Source organism: Phaenicophaeus curvirostris, chromosome 1 (genome assembly GCF_032191515.1).
Source record: "Phaenicophaeus curvirostris isolate KB17595 chromosome 1, BPBGC_Pcur_1.0, whole genome shotgun sequence".
NCBI lineage: Eukaryota > Metazoa > Chordata > Aves > Cuculiformes > Cuculidae > Phaenicophaeus > Phaenicophaeus curvirostris.
This window is the reverse complement of record NC_091392.1, coordinates 169,701,502-169,723,191: the sequence shown is the minus strand read 5'-3', so window position 1 is coordinate 169,723,191 and position 21,690 is coordinate 169,701,502. Positions and strand designations below refer to the sequence as shown.

Sequence of the window (21,690 nt, the reverse complement as noted above, 5' to 3'; positions counted from 1 at the left end):
GGTGACTGCTCTTTGTTCTTACTGGTTACTGCAAATTTTATGCCTTCTTCCACATTGTTTTTTTCTCCTCTTTCAATGGATAATGAAACAAGAGCCAAAGACTACCATCCAAGTGTCTTTGCTATAAACGCTATTAATTTCTAGCCACTTCGCATTTGGTTTAGAATTTGCTGGTGTTACATAATGTACATACTACAAACCATGATTTTTGTGTGTAAATGTCAAAGGACACAATCCTCAGTAAATACAGGACATTAATATTAGTCCATCCAAAATAGGCACCGAGACAACTTTCATTTTATATTATTTGCCTGTAAGTGGAACCTAGCATAGACAGCCCTGACAGGCATCCCAGAGGCCTGAATTGCTAATTGTAACTTTGCTATTGGTTTGTTCAGCAAAGTTAGGAAAGCTACATCCTTGTCTTCCCATCTGTAAAATACGGTTAGTTAAGGTTACTTCCTCTTAAGAGCTAATAAATCTACTCAAACAAATGCCAAAATAAGAACTAAGTATTTGTTATTTTTTAAACAAGCCATTCTTACAGAGCCAATTCAAAGCTTATCGTTGAGCTCTGCTGATTAACTGCTATTTTATAGGCATGTATAGTTTGTGTGTTGTATAAATACACGTTTCCATGTCTTTCCAATTTTCTGGCCAAGAAATTACATGTTTGGTTGTAATCCAAGAGAATATTTGTGACCACAAAGCCCCCTAACTTTTCCCCCCCAAAAGGATGTAATTGTGAAATTCAGAAAATGGAGTTGTCTGGCTAGGAATATTTTATTACAGAAATCCTGAAAGAGTAAAAGGTTTCAGATCCAAACCAGATACTGCAGCCAATAAACTGAAGATCAGAAAAAGGCAAGAAGTTGGCCTCCCTTCTAATGGAAGTCCATTAAGGGCGCCGATAGACTGTGACTGCTTTTCTTACTAAGATTATTAATTACGACCCCCAGAAAATCCAAAAGTTTAAAAAAAAAGAGGGTGGAAGGGAACATTTGCCAGAATTGCTGCAGCATATGTCAAACCCCCTCACTTTTAAGACATGTACACAAACCAGTAACATTTTATCTATTCCAACACAACTGAGCTCAGTGGGAAAATTCCACTGAGTTTAGTTCACATATCAATTTACACTTAAGAGTAAAGTGGTTAAGTGTATTGTCTAATTGAATTGTTTTTATTACGGGTTATGGTTTGTCTAAACAGTGTGTCATTTCGTACATTAAAGATGCCATACACTGGCAGCTAAAATAAGTTAATTCTCTCGGAAATTATGAAAAAGACAATTTAAGACTCTCTTTTATATATTCTTACTTTTTATTTTTACAGTTGCCTGAAGGAGGTTAGGGTCTTCAATACACTACTTCTAAAAATATTAAGAGCAACACCTTGCATGCTAACTAGGTTTTGGGTTTTGTTCTGTCTTGTTTTGGTTTTTTTTTTTCTTTTGGAAAAAGTCTGAAGAGTTAAAAACAAAAGGGAAGGGGAAAAGAAAGGAAAAAACAGCAAGGGCAGAAGCTATGTCATTCTTGACTTACATCTGCCTGACTCTGATAGCTCAATGATTACAGAATCCATTTTTAGAGCAAGTAATTCAGGGAGGTTGTTTAAAAAAAAATAAATATGCATTTTTGATCTCAAAAATTCAATCTTTTGTGACAAGAGCCAAAGGCAGCCAGACCTCTGAAGTACTCCTGTTACTTATAGTGAAATGGTACTTATACTTTCAGTAAAAGGAATACCATAAAAAAATCCAAGAGGTTCTTAATCATTAAAGCAAGGTATTTGAATTAACACTAGAACAAATATTTTTTTTAATGGAGAAATCTCAGAATCAGCTCAGTAAATCAACAGAAATAAAATGGAATTATAAAGAACATTCCCTTCAGTGTATCCCAAATAATACATTCAAAAGCAATTCCCTCTCTCTATCCTTGGTTTCAGACCAAATAACTTAATGTGGGTTGCAGCACACTGTGCAGTACCCCCTAAGTACCTCAAAAGTTTTCTCTCCATCACCTTTGCACTTGTTCAGCACATCTGCTCCCTGCCCTTTCCACCACCTCCCTGCCCTCTACCTGTGCTACAGGCTCCTGCCTGGCTGCCATGCTTTCTTTACCCTCTATTCTGAGATCTCCTCTACACAAGAAAATACAACTGCCTCCCTCCTACCCAGTCATCCCCTTTTCAGAGGAACAAAGAAATGAAAATAAATGCTATCCGTCACACACATATATTCAGGAACTAGCTCTGTTCTCTGCCCTTCTCACAAAACTTCAATGCAGGCAAGAGAGCTTCATGATGATAACTTGGAGAAACACTGGAACATACATCACTGTCTGCATCTTGTGTTATTTCATATGCTCCATGCGAGAATCTGAAGGAGTGACATACCAGTGGACAAATGGCATTTCAAAATAATACTAATTTATTCTGTAGCCTTCCACAATCTGCACTGAGAGCTAGTGGCAACAGATTGAATGGTAATACAGATCTCTCCAGCACAGACTCTTCTCCTGCAAATGAAGAATTAAGTATTCATGAAGAGATTTCAAAGGTCTAAAATGACTGCAGAGCTTTCAAGATGCAACACTGAACTAAGACACTGTCAAATAAAAAGTCGTAACTGGAAAGGCAAAATATACCTCCTGAATATAACAGATATTTATAATTATTTTCTCCCTATCTTTACTGTCACAAATTAGCTGAATTAAATTTCCAAAATGGAACAGAAATAACTGACAAAAACCAAATAACCATATGGAAACATAAGCATAACAGATCAGCATTTAACAGAACAGTTCTCTTCCCTTCCAGCCATTTTTTTTTTTTTTTTTTTTTTTTTAATCTAAGCATACAGCAAGATGCCTGCTAGTTAGACTTTTCTGATCAAGAGTATACAGGACTGTCTTAATAAGAAAGCTTTGGAAGCTCAGATTGATCCATCACAATAAATGTTTTGCAGAGTACACATTTTTTGAGACCAATTTTTATTGCGTCTTCTTTTAGCATTGTTGATGACTTTTAAAAACTCCCCAGAAATTAAAAATAACAAAATACTGCATGCACCAAATTCCAGCAAAAGTTTCCTTAAACAGAGTTATATGGAAATGATCTAACTCTGGTAACCTAAAGTATTCCATCACAGCTGGACACAAAGCTATTCCATCACAGCTGGACACAAAGCACATCCGAAGAACCAGGCTGAACTCAAAGCTACGTATGTTCATTGGAATAGCACTAGCATGCATTCTTGTACAGGAATAAAGCAGATGGAAACTCAATGTGGCAATACTGAGAAAGTCACAAACCATCTTTTCTTAAATTCCTCCATGCCAGGAATAATAAAGTCCAAGAGACAGATGGCCTGGACCAAGCAAAGGGCGCTGTCAAGAGCATCAAGCTCTACAGCAGTCTCCATTAACAAGGATTATGTAGGAATATAAAGCTGAATTTGCTTCTTTGCTAGACACTCAAGGAGTACTCTCTGCAGCCAGTACTCAATGAATATGCCATTTGCTAGTGTGTCACTGCACCCTATTGTATGGTCTGTGCATATTGTGCACCCTATGCAGAGGTGCAAAACCACATAGGCAAATCACACATTGACTTCATTTTCACTATGTCTCATATTTCATTACTTTGCATGTAAAAGGAAAATAAGCTGCACCCATGTAAAAAACAACCTTGTTCAAAATCCTTCTCCTATAAGCTTAGATCTGACAATCCTGAATAAAAGAATGGAGGTTAGTTTTCAGCTGAATGAAATTACAGGACACTGCTTCTTTTTTGAGGGATTGCTGGGAGATGAAAAGTGAGTTTGACTTCAGTTTTGCTTATTATCTGGAGAAGGAAGTTATGAGGGAAGAATTTATTTGTTTCTTTAGCTTGAAGGATATTTTATTACACATAAGGCAGCAAATGCATTGACGTATTTATTTCCCAAGGGAAGTGACAAATCAGTATATACCAGGAGAAACTTTGTCACTTCTCCTAGAATGATCCCCTCTGTTTCTCTGGGTGACTGCAGATGCTCTGCCAACAATTCTATCTTCTTTATTTTTTTTGGTACACTTTTTATGATGTTTGCCATTAGGTTACCAACACCACAGATAAAACACTACACACAGAGCCAACACACAGACACACTCTGGAACTTGAGAGGGTTCTGTATTCACCTTAGAGAAAAATCAAAGCTGCTTTACTTTTCTCTTCCTGTCATCTTCAGCATCTCTTTTTCACTCACAGTAATATGGTGTATAAAATGTTTTTTCAACCACAGATTTACAAATAAATATTGGAAACAAACCAGTCTTCGTGTATTAGTTTATTCATTCTTTTTTGCATATACCTTCTTATACCCTGTTACTGTGCCATAAGATACTAACACAGTGGCTATGGATGCACAACTTTGCTAGTATAAGTAAAAAAAAGGTTTTTAAAATTAGGAACTCATAGTTGTTCTACAAAGTAGTTGGTGTCTACTACAGGCCGCTTGATCAAAAGGATCTTACTGATAAAGCCTTCTTCCTCCAGCTACAGGAGGTGACTTCAACCACACCGACATCTGCTGGAAAAGTACCCCGGCAAGCTGTAGGCAATCCAGGACACTCCTAGAGTGCATCAAAGATAACTTCCTAACCCAAGTAATAGACATCCCTACCCAGGGGGATACGATACTGGACCTGGTGGTCACTGATGCAAGTGAGCTCATCAGACAAGATCAGAGGCAGCCTGGGCTCCAGTGATCATGCAGTGATGGAGTTCAAGGTCCTGAGAGCTATAGGGCAGGTGAGGAGTATATTCAGACCCTAAATTTTAGGAAAGAAAAATTCCAGCTCTTCAAGGAGTTAGTCAGTAGGACCTCCTGGGAAATGGTCCTGAGGGGTGAGAAAGCAGGCAGAGCTAGCAGATATTTAAGGATTCTTTCCACAGAGAGCAAGAGTGCTCAGTCCCCACATATAGGAAATCTGGCAGGGAAGAGACTAGCATGGCTGAGTCAAGACCTGCTGGTCAAACTGAAATGGAGAAAAGATGACCCTGGGAACTACTGACCTGGCAGCCTTACCTCTGTGCCTGGGCAGATCATGGAACAGATCCTCCTAGAGGCTCTGCCAAAACACAGGGAGGACAGGGAGGTGATCCAAGACAGCCAGCATGGCTTCACCAATGGTAAGTCCTGCCTGACCAACTTAGTGGATTTCTATGATGGGGCGCCCACACCAGTGGACATGGGAAAAGGAAGGGATGTGATCTATCTGGACTTCTGTAAAGCTTTTTACACATTCCCCCACAACATCCTTCTCCCTAAACTGGAGAGATATGGATTTGATGGGTTTATTGTTCAGTGGACAAGGAATTGTTTGGTTAGTTACATTCAGAAAGTAGTGGTCAACGGCTTGATGTCTAGATGGAGATCTGTGAGAAGTGGTGTCCCTCGGGCATCCTTATTGGTACCAGTACTGTTTAATATTTTCATCAATGATATAGACAGAGAGATCGAGTGCACCCTCAGCAAGTTTGAAGATGACACCAAGCTGAGTGGTGCAGTTATCACACCAGAAGGATGGGATGTCATCCAGAGGGGCCTGGACAAGCTGGAGAAGTGGATTTGTGTGGCCCTCATGAGGTTCAACAAAGCCAAATGCAAGGTCCTACACCTGGGTCGGGGCAATCCACGTTTTCAATACAGGATGGGGGATGACATGACTGAGACTAACCTTGAGGAGAAGGACTTAGTGGTGCTGATTGATGAAAAGCTCAACGTGAGCGGCAACGTGCACTCGCAGCCCAGAAGGACAGCTATATCCTGGGCTGCATCAAAAGAAGTGTATCCAGCAGACCGAGGGAGGTGATTCTCTGCCTCTATTCTGCTTTCGTGAGCCCCTACCTGGAGTACTGAGACCAGTTCTGGAATCCCAATCATAAGAAGCATATGGAACTGTTGGAACAGGTCCAGAGGAAAGCTATGAAGATGATCAGAAGGCTGGAGCACCTCTGCTATGAGGACAGGCTGAGAGAGTTAGAAAAGAGCAGAAACTGGAGAAGGACTTTTTACAAGGGCCTGTAGAGGTAGGATGAGGGGAAATGGCTTTAAATTGGAAGGTGTAAGATTTGGATTAGACACTAGGAAGAAATTTTTCACGGTGAGGGTGGTGAGACACTGGAACAGGTTGCCCAGGGAAGCAGTGGATGGCCCATCTCTGGAAGTGTTCAAGGCCAGGTTGGATGGGGCCTCGAGCAGCCTGGTCTAGAGAGAGGCATGCCTACCAATGGTAGAGGGGGTGGAATTAGATAATCTTTAAGATCCCCTCCAACCCTAACCATTCTATGATTCTATGAAAGCCAAAGCTTCTGAAGAAATTTTTTAAACACAGGAGGCAATTATCTCTGTGTGTTTATTTAGGTAATTAAACTTATTTTTCATTGAATGTAAATTTGCATGAAATTATAATTCTCTAATTTGATGCCTATAAATATCTTTTTGTTTATTTTTCTGTTCAGGTTTATTTAAAGCACATAATAACCTGATTGAACACAATGATTTAAATACTGCATTCAGAGACACAGGCTCTGCCTTGAAAATATATCCTTTCTATGGTGAGGTAAAAAAGAAAATGAGTCGTGATATATCCTTAACTGTTTTACTGTTTTCATCTTTCATTTTTTATGTAGATAAAATTCTGTATTGTGTGGGGCTTGGGGGACAGAGAGGAGATTGTTGGGGGATTTTTTTGAGTTAAGTTTCCATGATGTGCACTCAGGGACCTCTGTGGAAATGTTTTGCTTCAGAAAGTTGGTATATGAAATGACTGATGAAACAGAATAGAGCAAATTAGATTAATGGGTCAAATTCATATTGAAAATAAAAGAATACAATTCTATTGCTTTCAATGAAATTCAATGAAATTCAGGATTATAGCTAAGCACCATAATACAGAGAGATCTTATGTGATATACTATATCTAGCAACCACAGAACTGACAGAATAAATGAAAAAAAAAGTCTGCACAAAGTATGCCTTCTTCAGTGAGTTGCTGCATTGATTATAAAAGCTGCAGGAAATTGTAACTTGTTCCATAAAAGTAACACACATGCAAGCAGCTGATGTGTCAGTAATTTACTTGCATCAGATCTCTTCATAGCTTTATTTCAGGTAACAGCAAAAATGCAAAAGTTGTTAGGCACAGCAGAAAGCTCCCTTAGCTGTTGGGTCCCACTATTCACAGTATTTGATCTTAAAACACTAGAGGGCTGCACACCTTGAAATGTCTGTACATTACCATCCTGTTATGCAAGCTGGGGCAGGCGGAATTCAGTTTCTGTTTTATGCATGAGACTGATGAAACTAAGTGAAGCTTCCTGTTGTAGCAACAGATTATTTGCTGTGATAAACTGTTCTTTGTCTCACCTTTGCTGGAGAAGATGTGAAAATAAAATGACTGAGTAAAAGACTCCAAGTATGCCCCCCCCCAAATTTTCTCTCTCTTCAATAAAGGGAAGGAATAGTCAGGCCAAGGGAAGTTGCACGTTTCAAATTTACTCTGGATCAGCTTTCAGGATTTATCATATATTTTGTAGTCTTTTCTCTTGAGCTTTTTTTGGTTTTTTTTTTGTTCTTAGTCATAAGAATGCATGAGAACTCTAAGGGAGAAAGCCGTGTGGCTTGTAAATAAAATACACATGCAGCTCCCTAGTTGCAGTGAATAGTTTGAAAATATTACCCAGGTGGACTCAAAATGTTCGACACACAGAAAGCAAACAAAATAAATATGAACTCGGTTATTTTTATACACTGAATGCTCTCTGAGAAGTCTGGAGTGCTTGAGGTTGTCACTGTTTGTTTTTCTTGCCAGCAGACTACTGAATTGTGATCTCTGCTTTGCCCGAGGAAGTTAAAGACAAATTAAAGTCGCTGAGTCTGCAGTGGGTCACCTTGAAAGGGGCAGCCTTTCAAAAACTAGTTCTCTCTGGGAGATGGTTTATAGGAAACAAAATATATATATATGGCTTAAGACTCAGGAGGAGAAAACAAAAATATATTTTAAAAGATAAGCATATAAAGCAGTTATTTTCTAGGTAAAGCAATGTGTACAGTCAGGCATATGTGAGGAGAAGGCAAGCAGTCACACAGCTGTGGACCTGGGGGAAGAAAGTCTCCAGCAGTTTATTTTTATTTGCACCAAAGTGAAGCAAGTTAGTTGTGCACACTCACTAAAACTGCCCCAAGAGCATAGTTTACAGAGCAGAGAGGTGGGGAAAAAGAACAGCTTTACAGTATTGAAATATTCAATAATCTGTGAAGGAGAGGTGCAAATGAATGCCACAAAACCAAACTTCCCTATAAAGCTAAGGGACTGTCCATCTGGTTTTAGTTCTGGTGTTATCAAAACAATACCAATTGAAAACATAATTTCAAAATTTAATTTTAATATTCAAAATTATTAAAACCATGTGGAGAAGCTCATAATCAAAACTAACACATACCAAAATTTAAAAATTCTGTTGAACTGGAAAGATTTTTTTTTCATTTTTTCTTACCAGATATTTTAAATTGGTATTCAAAACCAGAAGATGTATTTAGTTCAAGTTCTATGCATATTAGGTCCATGAGAGTTCCTAAATACTACAAAGTAACTCTGAGAAACTTCCACCTTTCAGTTTCACTGTCAGTCAGCTCTCATCTGCACCTGACAATAAAAAAAGTGAAATGATTTTAAGGATTTAAATTCTGAAATGGGGCCTAAACTATGTATTATTGCTAAGACATTGCTGTACATTGCAGGCATGTACAGTTAAATAATAAAACAAAGCAAGTGTCAGTATCCTTGATTTAAAGAGCATTAGATAGTCACCTGGTTAGCCTGACTAATTCATAAACAATGAGTATAATAACCCTAGCTTCTATCCCACAGCACATACGTCTATCCTTTGTTGACTTACGTGATGTGGAGATGAGATCTTGGGAAGCAAATTTACTGTGGTGTTACTAACTAAAAACTTGTCCTCAGTGGTTTAAAATATGTCAGAAATGAAGAAAAACAAATATTAAATCCATCCACTATGTTTCTGACATGCAGGACTGCGTTAATTTTGTCTTCTGCATTTAGACAATGCAGATGAATTTTTATGACAGGTATTCATATTTCTTCAGGAGCCCCTAATTTGATCTCCCTTGCCTTTCAATTGTGGACCACGACAACCTCATCTGTTGTGAAGCTCATCTTTCACACAAGGATCTTTAATGCAGCACTAAATATCTAGATTTGGAGAAGAACTACATTATGCTAATTATTTTTATAACAGCAGATGTCTAACTTATTTTCCTTCTCTTTCCTCTTTTGTCTCAATAGAAGAACAGAAGAACCCAGAGATCAGAGTTTATAGTGGAAGAACTGCAATTCTTCATCCTACACCTTTTCATTCACATATATCTACAGAAGTAGTAAGTGGAGCAATTTTATGTCCCTAAAAATACCTGAACCTTCTTTCATATCTGCTCCCATTCTTGTCATCATTTTTATAAATGTAGGCCACACAGGGCCTCCAGACAGTCCCTGTTCTTTTACCAGCATGCATTCATCCTCAAACCATTTGTGCCCTGTACGCAAAGACATGCACATAAAGTCACATGAAGAGGAACATGTACTGTTTTGAAGAAAAGATGCAAGAGACCTTTCACTCTTCCTTCACTCTAGTCACACAGAGGCTTGGCTGATCACAGTAAAATCTTAGGACAAACCTGAAGACAGAGTCATTCAAGTATTTTAATGGAGAAAGTTGTTAGGATCACTGCTTCTGTGGGAATTCTGTGAATGGAAAAAGAGTAGACTCCTGTGAAAGGACATAAAACCTATTCAAATACAATTGAAAAATGTTGTCACTCATTTAGTAATTTCCACTTAAAACAATGCAAGTAATCAGCCCCTCAGATTCTTATCTATATATAAAAAGAACAAAGTCCTTAAACAAAAGGTAGTGGGTAAAGAATCTATTGAAACAATAACCATTGTATTCCCTGAAAGAATGACATAATAACACTACTCAACGTACTTTCAGAACCAGTCACAACAATTTCATTATGTATTCTGATAATTTACTTACATTCTGACAGAATTAAGGATTCTGGGGTTTCAACACAAATTTTTATAAAAATGGATTTTCCAAATCTGGGTGAAAGCAATAACACAAATGGTAAATCACAGAGAGCTTTATTTTTGGATGCATAATGTAATGGGAAAACTGACAACTAACAGCTGACCTCTGTTTCCTCGCTTCTGTACTGTGATCATTGAGGTGAACATCTCAGATATATTCCTTTAATTTTATTTATTTTTCAAAACCAGAAAATTAATAAAATACCCTTTCAGTGATCCTGGTATTTAAATAAGTGACATTTATAATAAGGATGCAGTTTTGCTCCTCTTTGAACCGTTTTTACTCTTATCCAAACAGCATTTGCTTATGACAGGGAATGACAGACCATTTCCATTTCTATCTCTGATTCCTGTAGGCAGGTCATACTGTCACGTGCAGAAGGAAAGGGAGAGGGCAGCTCATTCTGGCACCAAGGTCTTATCTGCACTAGCCAGCAAGCTGATGGACTGGCACCTGAGACTGAGCACGCAGGCCCATCTTGCCTGCCTGCGAGCATCTATAGCAAAGTGATTCCATTAATAGCAGTCTTTTGTTACTGCACTCAGCTATATTTGATGAGGACAGAGACCATGGTTCTTTCTGATAGGATGTTCCAGCACTTGGTGCTAGTCAATTATGGACAAATCTGGCTGATCCTCAGGGAGAATGTAGAAAGGCACCAGAGGACCATTTGCCTATGCTCTGCCCTAGGACAAGGAAATCCTCAGCAGTCTCCACCTCTCACCTTCAGTCTAGACCTACCAATATAAAAATGTTTCTCTAAAGAGAAATGTCAGGCAGATAAGGCTAACCAAGGTCTGCCTGAATGGGGATTGGAGCTAACCCAGTGTAGCGGAAGATGTCCAAGCTCGTGGCAGGTTGAGGCTGGAACTAGATGACCCTTAAGATCCCTTCCAATCCTAACTGTTCTATGATTCTAGGATTGTAAGACAATTGTGTAATGTGTGTATATTTGTGAACTTATCATGCTACTCTACCATTTCAAAGGGCTATTGATACTAGCTTAGATGCAGTTTAATAAATGAATACAGTCTTTGGACTAGTTTGCAGCTTCAGGCTGCTGGCAACTGTATAGAAAAAATACAACAAACCATACAATTCCTCAGCATTATGACCCTATACATCTAGGAACAGCTGTTGTGAATGATATAGGCTATCTAAGAATATCTGCATGTTTATTGTTCCACCTGAAGTAACAAGCATTGTCTGAAAGGAAAGCTCTATGTCTTGACTATCCCTTGAGAACTATAATTACATCTATAGTGAAATATACCATACTGACTCTCAAGTAATTGAGAAAGACTGACAGGCAAATGCTTTCTATGTCCATTGCTCTGCGATCAGATCCTCTGAAAGTTAAAATGCACAGGCAACAGGCCAGTTTAGCTTCAGAGTTGAAGGACTGAATATACTAACATCAATAGCATTATAGCTTTTCATATTGTTCTTGCTTTTGGCCCAGTGCCTTCAAACAGAACCAAAATAAGAACTGAGAAAAACAAGCACTGCATTCCAACATTGTTAATTCTAAATAATAACTGCAGCTTTTTGTGTACAGCTGAGTGCTTTTTTCTAACTAACCAGAACATATCTCCTGTGCAGGGCTCCAACAGAGAAACTAAAGTCCATAGACTTGACAAAGAATGCAGGCTGAGGACATGACTGACTGAAATATAAAGGCAAATAAAAATTGAAGAATTAAAGAAGCTAAGTCATGTTTGAAATTTTACAGCAAGTTCATTATAATCCTGCTTGGGATTGTTAGGAAAATACCCCAAGTCACAATGATCCACTCCTCAAAACAGAGAGAATAAAGAGAAATATCAAAGTACAAAATATGTATAATATAGACTACAAGATTATTTTAGATTAGGTTGTCATCTGAATGTAAATGAATTAGGAGCATTTACATCCATGGTTCTCAGAAATTTGTTCTGTAGGCAACCAGGATAAAGTAGAGGCCACCTCTAAAGCCAAAGCAGCTATATAATTTAATGCAATGGATAAGTGTTTTACACTTGGTTCAAGTAAAATTATTTTTATACTGTAAGGGAACTCCATGAAAGATAAAAGTTTTCTGACAAATCCAGTTTCATTTTCTGAGTCAACCTTCTAAAAGACAAATGCAAATGGAGCCAAATATTATATCATCCCATTTTCTCCATTTTTTTATTTTAAATGACAAGTCATAAGTTGTTGGTTTGTCATGTGTTGGTTCACACAGAGTGAACCAATCCACACCATGGAGTTGAGAAAGGATTTTACTAATTATCAGTTAAGGCAGTAATAATTTAATAATTTTAATTAAGATAGAACATTTTAGGTATTTTAATAGCTAGAAATGGACTGTTATCCCTAACAAGAACAATCCCTAGTATTTTGTAATGCAAATTAATCTTACACATGGGTAGCATTAGGACTTTTTCCATCAAATTTATGATTGACTCCAAAATAAACCAAACTGATTTCTTCAACATGCTAGCAAGAAAATTCCCTAGCACAGAATGCAGACATTTATCTTATCTAAATGTGAGCCATACAGCTGCACTTTATAATCACAAGCAAATGACATCATACTTGGGATGATCTCCTCTGTAATTTATCAGTAACTGAACATGCAGCAACAGAACAGAAAATATGCATGTAGATAGCATAACCATATTAGTAGATAATTTACATGCTTTTAAAAACATCAAAATTGATGGTGAAACGTAAATTTAAAATTGAAATTGTAAAAATGGTCTCAATGTGAAATTCTTCAAGATTTCAAAGGACTTAGTGTCTTCCTTTTATTATGATATGCAGAATAACACAGACACAGAGGTTCCCTTCCATCTCTACCATTAAGATTTTGATGTCCTTCATAGGAGATCTTCTTGCATTTTGAAACAATTAATATAACAAAGGTAGCTAAAGGTAATGTCAATAAAGGTAATATCAGCTCTATCACCAAGGGTTTTAGAGCTTTTTAACACATTACCTGATACTGCAAAAATGGAGGAAAAAAACTACCTTGCTTTGAGACTTCCATTAGCTTTTGCTCTGTTAAAGAAAGTGTTAGCCAATTCTTCCTTCTGAAGGAGAACACAAATATAAAGAAATTAAAACTGTAAGCACAAAAGCTAAATAATTAGCCAGGTTGACATGAGAAACAGCTTAACCAGGCTAGAATGAACCAAGAAAACCAGTCTAAGCATCTTGAAGGACTTCACTGAGAACAAGGATTAAGAATGAGAGGCTGTCAAAGGACATCACAGATATGAGTGGTAAGGATTCAGAAATAGGACCACACAGGAATTGTTTACTTAGTTGGAACACCCAAATCCTTCTAAACATTTTTTTTTCTGTAGCATGAGGCATCTAAACTCTTTTACCTCCCATACTCTAGTGTATTTCTCTGTTCTCTGACTTAACACAACGTTTAGGTTACCCACAATGTCTGACTGATTAACAGCCATAGTTTTCAGAGGGGCATAGAGACGAAATTATCTTTTACAAGGCAGCTTGATATGTCCTTCTCTGTTAAATCTCTGATCATCAAGGTCTGTTCATGTTAAAAATTGTTTAGCATTGTGCTTGTGTATGACAATAAACACAGGGTTACATTTTGTAAATAACCAGAAATTCCTCATCTGTAATTTTGTAAAAGATTTAGTGTTGTTCACTGACTTTCACTCCTTTCAATGGTTATTGTACTAATCACAGCTGCATTATATTTTGAAAATGATAAATCACAAAATATATTCTGATATAATGTTCTGTAGGCATTAAATAGATGGAAGACTGGCAGAACAGAATATAATAGAACTGAAAAGACGTAATACTTGAGCATCATTTTATAATGCTAGCATACCCTCACTACTCTCATGAAGACAGGAAAAGCAAAGAGCATTTTATAATGAAACTTGAATGGCTTAATAACAGCACTTCTCAAGTCCTCGTTCCTTCATATGGTGTTCTAAAAGCAGACTGACCAACCAGATTTTTTTGGAGAAAAATCCTTTTGAGAAAAAAATGTTTCATACTGTTCCAAAATGAGTCAGACCCAATTTTAGTAAAACTGTGTCTGATATTCTATGTGTTGGTGACCTTATTTCAAATGAACACCTGCTCTTCTCTTCCATATTCAGCCTTTTCAAGAGATACCTGAAAAAGCTGTGATATCAGCTTCTCATACAAGCTTTTCTCTTTCTGATTGCTCTTTCTATCATACTATTAATACTTTGTAATTTAAAGTACTTCATGGGCAGAAGTATTGGAGGGACAAAAAAAAATTCTTACACATGCAAGCAATATTTTCCAGAACAAAATGTTTTTGTATCTTCCTATTACAATGGTCTCAATTACATCAATCTTCTGGAACAGACCTCTTAATTAAAGAAGAATAATGTTTAAACACATGCAAAGGCTAGCTTGAATTTCAGTTCTGTCTATTTCACATGCTTCATGGAATTGCTGGCTCCTTCCAGTCTTGCAATGTTTTTCATTCACGTGAAATCTCTAATTTTAGTTTTCATTTTCATCTGGTTTGTTTCTTCTATCATAAGAGGAAGTAGCACGTTAGTGTGACTATCATTTACATACTGTTTGCACTGCACATAAATTGTTATAAGACTAATTCACACATTAGCATAAGGTAATCATTTATTACCTTTGAGTTTGAAAAAGTCTTCTAGTAGATAAATTCAAAAGGACATTACCCTCACGTTTCTTACAGTTACAAAAGTCCAGGACCACCAAGGAAGCTTTGAGCCTTCAAAAATTCATGGGTTAGCAGCACTGTTTCATGGAATCATAGAATGTTTGAGATTGGAAAGGACCCCTGGAGGTCATCTGGTTCAACACTCTTGCTGAAGCAGAGCTGCCTTGAGCTGGTTGCCCATGACCATGTCCAGATGGATTTTTGAATATCCCCAAGGACGGAGACTTACAACTTCGCTGGGCAACCTGTGCTAGTGCTTGGTCACCCACTCAGTGAAAAAGTGTTTCTTCATGTTCAGGAGCAACCTCCTCTGTTTCAGATTGTGTCCATTGCCTCTTGCCTGTCACTGTGCATCACTGAAAAAAAGCCTGGCTCCCTCTTGTTTGCACCTTCTGTTCAGCCGCGTAACACACTTTAGTATGGTCTTGTCTGTTATCCTGTCATGTATGTCCCGTTCCGATCCCCCCTAGCACCGAGGCCTCTTCTCTCCAGAATGAACAGTTCCAGCTCTCTCAGACTTTCCTCACAGGAGAGATGCTAAAATGCCTTCATCATCTTAGTAGCCTTTCACTGGACTCTATATCCATGTCTCTCTTGTGCTGGGGAGCCCAGAACTGGATACAGTATTTCGGTGCTTGGATAACGTATAATGCAACAGAAACCACCCCCAAGACTAAGGCTTCTAAATGGTATGGCAGTCTAATAAAACATGGAAGTAAGTATTCAATCACTGCAATGTCAAAGTATTCCCATTTACTCCTAGAACTTCAAATTTACAGCAATTCTGCTATATAAACTTATTTCAGACATGCATCATGTTATACTTGCAGCACCATAACACTGCTGTATTGCAATGATGATATTTTGTCATCTGGACATTCTCAAAATCAGCCATCAAAACACAACTATGTCAGTGGCATAATGGTGACACACAAGGAAACATATCATTATAATCTGAACGATGATGATCAACTTAAGGATGGTGATGATATGTATTTGATGATATATATTTTCCTTGCATTTTCTGACTTTTTGTTTGTTCTGCCATTTTTATATATAAGAGCAAGAAAACTCTTCAATGAGAGTCATTGGTTTAAGTCATTGTAAGAAAAATTGTTTCTTTCTTACATAAAAAAATTCCTCACAACACATTGTTTTGGATAGCTTGGAAGCAGTTTACATGAATTATGAGTGGAGTCCTAAAAATAATCTTCTTTCTAATTCACTGTGAAATTTCTACTAACTTACAAATTCATTATGAAACATTTAGCAGTCTATTTTCCCATTTCTAAGGCTACATTCAACTATAAAAATATTTTTGTGCTATTTTTGAGTAGGTTTCCTCTCCATCCCTATTATAAATGTTAACATTTATCTGATTCCCTCTACCTCTTCCCCTCTATTAATACAAATATCTTAGCATAAAGATATATGTATAGATAATATACATGCATATGTGCGCCTGTTTTCTAGAACATTGTATTTCTCCATCAGTATTTTAACAGATGCCAATGCAGCCATGATACCTCACATCAACTAACAATATAGCCGCCTTTTACCAGACATGCTTTCGTTCATTCAGCACTGCTTTCGAATGTGCTAGGATTGAATTCCCTGAAAACTGCCAAATTTAGATCAGGCACAACATAGGAGCAATAAACAAGCTTCCTTGTTTGTCCTTGCTTGCTCTTTCCTTCATAATATCCTTGACCCAAAATAACCACTTCTAGGCATGAGATTGTAAAATAGACTCCATGCTCATTCAGCTTTCCCTTTCTTGCTGTCTCTAAGCTAGTTAATACACATAATTTTTTACCTATACAGGAGAAATTTAATTGATCCAACATTAAATTGATAAGATATGTATAGCAGAGACAGCTAAACAGAAATTTTCTTTAAAACCCTTTTCAAAACAGTTTTCTTTGCTAATTTATTCTGATGTATTTGATTATACACTCTTTTCATATTCAGACATATTCATAATGAAATTCTAATTTGAATTAAGATCCTATGGGTTGTCTTTCAGCCATCTGTAAAAACTTAGATAACAACAGATAAAATGAGGTAGTTGGTTTACATTCTATGCCTTAAATGTTTTTTTCCTGTATGTCATCTATGGTGGTGATGGTGAGGCCAAAGGACATCATTAAAAGAGATAAAAAAGCAGCCATATACAAGCAAGAGTTACGCAGCCCAAAGGAAATAACAAATCATCACTTTTCAAACTACTTAAAGGTGTTTGCTTAATGGTAGCAATCTGCTGTGAAGTCAGGCTGTAAATAGATTCTTTTGTGTTAGATTTGCATGCACATGATGTTAATCAGTTCAGAGGCTTAGACATTCCTGTTCCTCAGAATTATAACAAAAAAGCTCTCTGACATCTCTATAAATGGAAATACTCTGACAGAATTGTAGAGAGCACTTTGTCTCATTTTTATGTACAGAACATTACTTATCACATGTAAAAGATCAAAAATAAAAAGGAAAGCTTAAGTACTTGGCTAATTATATACTAGTGCACAAGCCATGCGGACATTGTTTTGTTACATTCCCCCTACATATAGCTAAAATTCAGCAGCTTAGGAGATGTGATCTACCTCCACACATTCGGATTACCAAGCAGGACACTTTCTGTCACAATGTTCCTGTTCAGCATTCATCAGGCCTATGAATACTTCAGTGAACTAATGGTTATTGTAAAAAAGAGGAAAATACTAAGGATTTCCTGGTTTCCTTGACCACCCTTCACTTACAGGAAAAGCCACTTCTTGTGCCATTTATCACTGGATTATAAGCAAACTTTCTAGTGAGAACAGTTTCTATATCCCAGATGCCAAATTATAGACTCTGATACATGGCATGCGTCAATGAGTAGCTTAAACAATGCTTCACTTCTATGCTGCTATTTTTAATACATGAGATATTAAACAGGGAACCAAACCTAAGTTCAGCTCTGATACTCTCAACACGTTGAATTCCTAGTCTTGTTTTGTATACGAACAAAATAAAGACCTTGTGTATGGCTATTATGAGATAACTGATTCTTTGTGATCTGTGCTTACCACATACATGCAACCACTCTTTTTTTAGCAAACCCTTTAGTGTATCTGTCATTCTTATTCACAGTTTTTACTTCAGAAGAAGTCTATCCTATCTTACTTCAGAAGAAAGAAACAAGATTCAGCTTGCTAATGATGTCATTGTGATTGCTGTGGTTTTCAATTTTGACTTTGTTTTGTTTGGGTTTTTTTTGAGTATTAGATGGGTGAATATGGTAAATATACACAGAAAAAAAAAATCCTTATTTAAATAACTTAATAGCTTAGGCAAATAATAGTATAAAAAGATGCAGAAGTGATTTATTAAAAAAGTGCCTTGGAATTGGCTACCTCTTCAGGAATTATGAAGGAGCAAGAAGAAAAGACAGGAGTTGTCTCTTGCCAGGTGAAAGGGAAGTGTAGCACATACTCATATTTCTCTAACTCCAAAAATATATGCCGGGGAAAAACCAGAATTACTCTAAATATGTTTATTTTCATAGTATATATTTTCTGAATATTTTCTTATCTCTGTAAATTCTAATACAAATCACCATACCAACTGCCTTTTCACAGCACTCTCTCTGTCTTCTGTAGGCTGAAGACTACAAGGACCACCCAGATCTACAAATCATCCTGATGACCAGCGTGCTTCTGGAGAATAAACCAGTTTACAGGTAACATCCAGACAATATACAATTCTTCATGCAAATTTCCACAAGATTACATTGGTATGGGATCCCTTTTGTGCTCCCCTCTAATTCCTCAATAGTGCTTCAGATTGTGCAAGTAAAAAAATCTCTACTATAAACATGAGTACTTCAATATTTTCCTGTAACTGAATCTATGGTAGGCAGATATTCCTTCCTTTCTGGAGCTATGTACTCAGGTATTTAATAGCAGATGACTCTAGTGCTGCAGGTCACTTCATGCCAGCCCCTCACTCAGCTGCCACATGCAAATAACATCATTGTATGATCAAATTTATGATGCAATTCAAAAAGACCCTGAGAAGCCGAAGTCCTATTTACTTCATGAAAATGGATGTACTACCTTCACTGTACCTGTAGTGAAGGAATTGAAGAAGGAAAAAAAACTATCATATCCCCTAAGGCACTCACCTGGCTGCCCCCTCACCTATGTTAAGACAGGTCAGTTTTGATAAATGATAATATAAACAATTGTAGAATCAAGACAAAGACTTCAAGGTTTCCTGATGCAGACATCTGTAAGAGATAGATCACAGAAAAATGTGTTGGGTATCAGGTTTGAAGGTGTGGACAGGTATTTGTCTCAGTTGTAGTTCAGTGACTTTGCCGTGAGAACATGGGCTTTCTGCCACAGCAGAAGATTAAGCATTCGAAGCAGGATAAAACTACCTTATCCTTAAACAAATGTCCCTTTGAAAAGCTTAATACAAAGTGGGTCTAGAAAGTTTTCAGCTATAATGATTTCATGTTTTGCTGATCCCAGCGTTTTCTGCTGAAAGACTTTTTAGTGGTCCCTAGTGGAAAGTTGAGATCAGCATTTAAATGCAAGTCTATCTTTTTAACAGAAGTCCTCAGCAGCCCAGTAGCTCTCAGGGATACTAAGAATTTATAAATAGTTATGCATGGATACAGATATATATAGATATATATATCTATATACACATAAAATGTGCATCACACTTCTTCATGGCTGATGAGTGTTTATTCAGAATATTTTTTAAAAAAATAATTGTAATTTCTGTAGAGTTTTTTCTCCTTTTCTCTACTAATGAAGTTGTAAAACCATTGCCTAACAGATATTTTTCTTGTTTGAAACACCTCTTTTCGCAGAGTTTGAGATCTATTATAGACATTTCCTGTCTCTTTCTAATTTCTACTCTTAACATACATGCCTTCCTCTCCTAAGTAAACAGGGATGCTACACACATCTTGGGAAATATAAAGCAAACACGCTATGTTCTTTTTAGCTCTTCATAAGTAATTCTTAACATCTATTTTAATGTGATAAATAATTTTTACTGTAAACTACAACCCTTATGAAAGAAAAGCAGAAATATGAAACTTAATGTATCAATTTAGGTTGTGCTAAATAGCCTTCACTTCCTTCCTCTTTTCTCTTCCACAAAAACTCCACACAGCAAAAGTCTCCTAGGCAAAAAGCTAACACAATCCTGTGCTGTGCATCTTGCTGGTTATATCATTTAATAATACAGGCATTTTCTTTTTTTTGTTGGGAGGCCTTCTGAAAAAGCTGATCAGTGCAAAAGGTATCATGTTCTAAGGTTAGAAGGGCCACAAGCTTGCTCATTCAGCTCCTTCTCTTACCTTGTCATCTAGAGAAACCTGGCTAAATCAATCTCAGCCTCCCTAAACACAGTATACCAGACAGACAGGCTCACTTGGTGCTTCTGTATCTGCACACTGCAATTTTACTTCCCACTGTGTCAGTGAAGCAATGCACGACCTTGTCAAACCTCATCAAGTACTAAACATGAAGATCAGGATCCCCAGCCAGGGGTCCCACACCCTTGTAGTCCTGGCTTTGACGGGTTCCTCCATGCCTCCATTAGGAAGACAATATACTGCAGTTTCAACACACGGAAATTTTTCTTGACTTTTTTTAACCCATGCATCTCTTGATATGCTAAGGATCACTGTGCTTTTCCCTGGCCTTTCAGTCAGTATATGCCTTCTTTCTCATCTGCTGCCTGCTGTATCTGCCAAATTTCTGGAAAATTCAGTTCAGAGTTGACCATCAGGAGCTCCCTGAACCTCTTAGTACTTCCATGCTCTTTACCTGTGGCTAAACACAGGACATTTAACCTCTCAGCTTTGATTTTTGTCACTTGTAAAATGTGGAAAGTGACCTTCAGTACCTCCCATGAAAGAAGTCAATATCTTCATTGACAAACAGAAAGCACAATCCAAGATATTGCATTTAGGCCTTCATCTTTCTTCCTTCAAAATCAATGCAAAGTTCTCATTGACTTAAGGAAAGCAGCATGTAGACTTTGCTTCTTTAGGAAGCTAGAAAATCTGTGATAACTGTGATATTAAAATGCTCATAATGGCTTTTAAATAGACTTTCAACAACAGTCATGAGTTATCACCACTACTACTTTTTTTTAAAAAAAAAACAAAAAAAAGCACAGTAGAAGTTATATAATACTTCATTACATATGTAAATGTTGATCATGTTCACAAAACAGTCACTGAGACTGTGAACTGGCTTCAATGTCACAAGGCTAAGACTTTTACTAAATGTTGTGTTATCCCACAAATTAAATGATTGTAAGGACTTCAATTTAGCGTAATACTAGTTTGCATGAATCTGTAATCACAGAGGGGTCTTTTATTCCAAATCAGTGGATATCATTTCTTATCATTGCTCACTGTAACAACAGCAACTGTAACAGCTACAACAAAAACAGTTCAAGAGTTTCTAGTCTGGAAGCATAAGGAGAAAACAAGAAGACAACAATATACAATAGCTGTGGGGAAATACTACTTATTTGCATGGGTTCCTTTTTTGACGTCATTTTAAAGGTTCTGTAAGTATTTTTCTGAGTGACTTTATGCTAGTTAGGTAAAGAATCTCACTTTAGAAACAGTTTAGTCAGAAAAGAAGAAAGACATGTAGATGTCAATAATGGAAGCATTTCTAGGAACTGTACATGAGGACAGAGTTAGGTAACTGACTGTACAGTATCATGTCACCTCTACAGAAGCAGTTAGACCCTCTGTCTTTTCAACCAAGATATGAATGTAAAACGTTTGCTTGATAAATATCAAGCAC

General features: G+C 37.1%; 1 protein-coding gene and 1 pseudogene across 6 annotated transcripts in view; one reads left to right on the top strand and one right to left on the bottom strand.

The window, feature by feature from the left end:
* Positions 1–21,690, bottom strand: part of PCDH9 (protocadherin 9) — a 685,460-nt gene that overhangs the window by 592,949 nt on the left and 70,821 nt on the right. The gene's annotated exons all lie outside the window — the stretch shown is intronic.
* LOC138716670 (cyclin-A2 pseudogene) overlaps positions 5,700–21,690 on the top strand; it is a 30,638-nt pseudogene continuing 14,647 nt past the window's right edge.